Below are 2,500 nucleotides of genomic sequence, written 5' to 3'. Positions count from 1 at the left end.
AAAATTTTGACTTTTTTGAGTGCAGGTGCAAATCTGCTGAAAAAGCCTGTGGAAGTTTCACGGCGTTCGTACGATATTTGGCGACGCAAAAATGAGCGATTTCCCAGCTCGAGAGAATTCGGCGCGAGAGAAACGATGCCCCGTAACGCACATGAGAGCAATCCGGGCCAATTTCTCCCGTTTGATGGGGTCTATGTGTAAAAATTTTGACTTTTTTGAGTGCACGTGCAAATCTGCTGGAAAAGCCTGTGGAAGTTTCACGGCGTTCGTACGATATTTGGCGACGCAAAAATGAGCGATTTCCCAGCTCGATGGAATTCGGCGCGAGAGAAACGATGCCCCGTAACGCACATGAGAGCAATCCCGGCCAATTTCTCCCGTTTGATGGGGTCTATGTGTAAAAATTTTGACTTTTTTGAGTGCACGTGCAAATCTGCTGAAAAAGCCTGTGGAAGTTTCACGGCGTTCGTACGATATTTGGCGACGCAAAAATGAGCGATTTCCCAGCTCGATGGAATTCGGAGCGAGAGAAACGATGCCCCGTAACGCACATGAGAGCAATCCCGGCCAATTTCTCCCGTTTGATGGGGTCTATGTGTACAAATTTTGACTTTTTTGAGTGCACGTGCAAATCTGCTGAAAAAGCCTGTGGAAGTTTCACGGCGTTCGTACGATATTTGGCGACGCAAAAATGAGCGATTTCCCAGCTCGAGAGAATTCGGCGCGAGAGAAACGATGCCCCGTAACGCACATGAGAGCAATCCGGGCCAATTTCTCCCGTTTGATGGGGTCTATGTGTAAAAATTTTGACTTTTTTGAGTGCACGTGCAAATCTGCTGAAAAAGCCTGTGGAAGTTTCACGGCGTTCGTACGATATTTGGCGACGCAAAAATGAGCGATTTCCCAGCTCGATGGAATTCGGCGCGAGAGAAACGATGCCCCGTAACGCACATGAGAGCAATCCGGGCCAATTTCTCCCGTTTGATGGGGTCTATGTGTAAAAATTTTGACTTTTTTGAGTGCAGGTGCAAATCTGCTGAAAAAGCCTGTGGAAGTTTCACGGCGTTCGTACGATATTTGGCGACGCAAAAATGAGCGATTTCCCAGCTCGAGAGAATTCGGCGCGAGAGAAACGATGCCCCGTAACGCACATGAGAGCAATCCGGGCCAATTTCTCCCGTTTGATGGGGTCTATGTGTAAAAATTTTGACTTTTTTGAGTGCAGGTGCAAATCTGCTGGAAAAGCCTGTGGAAGTTTCACGGCGTTCGTACGATATTTGGCGACGCAAAAATGAGCGATTTCCCAGCTCGATGGAATTCGGAGCGAGAGAAACGATGCCCCGTAACGCACATGAGAGCAATCCCGGCCAATTTCTCCCGTTTGATGGGGTCTATGTGTACAAATTTTGACTTTTTTGAGTGCACGTGCCAATCTGCTGGAAAAGCCTGTGGAAGTTTCACGGCGTTCGTACGATATTTGGCGACGCAAAAATGAGCGATTTCCCAGCTCGATGGAATTCGGCGCGAGAGAAACGATGCCCCGTAACGCACATGAGAGCAATCCCGGCCAATTTCTCCCGTTTGATGGGGTCTATGTGTAAAAATTTTGACTTTTTTGAGTGCACGTGCAAATCTGCTGAAAAAGCCTGTGGAAGTTTCACGGCGTTCGTACGATATTTGGCGACGCAAAAATGAGCGATTTCCCAGCTCGATGGAATTCGGAGCGAGAGAAACGATGCCCCGTAACGCACATGAGAGCAATCCCGGCCAATTTCTCCCGTTTGATGGGGTCTATGTGTAAAAATTTTGACTTTTTTGAGTGCACGTGCAAATCTGCTGAAAAAGCCTGTGGAAGTTTCACGGCGTTCGTACGATATTTGGCGACGCAAAAATGAGCGATTTCCCAGCTCGAGAGAATTCGGCGCGAGAGAAACGATGCCCCGTAACGCACATGAGAGCAATCCGGGCCAATTTCTCCCGTTTGATGGGGTCTATGTGTAAAAATTTTGACTTTTTTGAGTGCACGTGCAAATCTGCTGGAAAAGCCTGTGGAAGTTTCACGGCGTTCGTACGATATTTGGCGACGCAAAAATGAGCGATTTCCCAGCTCGATGGAATTCGGCGCGACAGAAACGATGCCCCGTAACGCACATGAGAGCAATCCGGGCCAATTTCTCCCGTTTGATGGGGTCTATGTGTAAAAATTTTGACTTTTTTGAGTGCAGGTGCAAATCTGCTGAAAAAGCCTGTGGAAGTTTCACGGCGTTCGTACGATATTTGGCGACGCAAAAATGAGCGATTTCCCAGCTCGAGAGAATTCGGCGCGAGAGAAACGATGCCCCGTAACGCACATGAGAGCAATCCGGGCCAATTTCTCCCGTTTGATGGGGTCTATGTGTACAAATTTTGACTTTTTTGAGTGCACGTGCAAATCTGCTGAAAAAGCCTGTGGAAGTTTCACGGCGTTCGTACGATATTTGGCGACGCAAAAATGAGCGAT

Source organism: Lampetra planeri, chromosome 4 (genome assembly GCF_965212315.1).
Source record: "Lampetra planeri chromosome 4, kcLamPlan1.2.h2, whole genome shotgun sequence".
Classification (NCBI taxonomy): domain Eukaryota; kingdom Metazoa; phylum Chordata; class Hyperoartia; order Petromyzontiformes; family Petromyzontidae; genus Lampetra; species Lampetra planeri.
This window is presented reverse-complemented; position numbering follows the sequence as displayed.